Source organism: Coloeus monedula (genome assembly GCF_965178545.1).
Source record: "Coloeus monedula genome assembly, chromosome: 7".
Lineage (NCBI taxonomy): Eukaryota > Metazoa > Chordata > Aves > Passeriformes > Corvidae > Coloeus > Coloeus monedula.
In genome coordinates this window covers 34,086,988-34,087,976 of record NC_138787.1, presented here as the reverse complement: position 1 = coordinate 34,087,976, position 989 = coordinate 34,086,988, and positions in this window count along the sequence as shown.

Here is a 989-nt window from a genome sequence, read left to right as displayed (position 1 = left end):
TCCTGCTGTGACCGCAGGTTTCCTCAAGATTTGGAGCTTAAATCTCAGAAGCTGAATGCACAGCCCTGTCCTGGTATGGTTGTAGGGGTAGCCTGTGTTTCTTTCACAGGGTGAGTCATGGCTCACATCTCAGAAGGGAAGGGCCACAGGCAGGCCAACCCAGCTATGTTACACTGGTCTTGGAACTACCACCAGCAACAGGCTGTAAACATTTGCATCTAAAACCACACACATATCTACCTCTCTTTCCAAGGAAGGAGCCTCTGGTTCCAGAAAACCCATGGTCTCTTGAGATTATTTGGGTTCAAAATTAGTGCTTTTCCACAAAGCTCAGCAGGAACCATTGCCACTTCTACACCACTCTTATCAAACCTCTGGTTCTTGTACACAGGCAAAGACCCAGAGTTTTCCCAAGGAAGGGCCTCCAGGACACACACTCCAGTGCCTTTTCTCCCCTACTTTTCCCTTCCCACAGGGACCTGCACCATGGGACAGCTCAGAAATTTTAAAGGTGTTATCAAAGAACACAATCTGAACTATGGCAACACCAATGTTGCTGTTACAAGGGCAAGAATATAGGGGAATCAAACCCAAGCACTGCAAGTTTTAAGGTTAAAAATTGGGTTTGGATTTGCTATATCCACTTCAGAACCCAGAGAAACAGTCACATCTAGTAGCAAGGGCAGAGAAGACTCCTGGCACTAATTCTCTCTTTAAGATGTAAGGAGTTAAATACCTTTCAGTCTGGCATAACTTCCAAGGCTCAAGATGTTAATTTTTAGAACTGATTATGTTTATGGGCATTTACATCAAAGTAAAGAAAGCAAACAAAGTATTTGTCCAGTCACCTTCCCTGCAAAACAAGGATTGGGAACCCTTCCCACTAAGGTCTTAGATGCTTGGTGTAGCACTGTCACCCACCCCTCACTGCTAGAAAGAAAAATAATAAAACCCCCTCCACCATCACACCTGGCCAGGCACTACACACT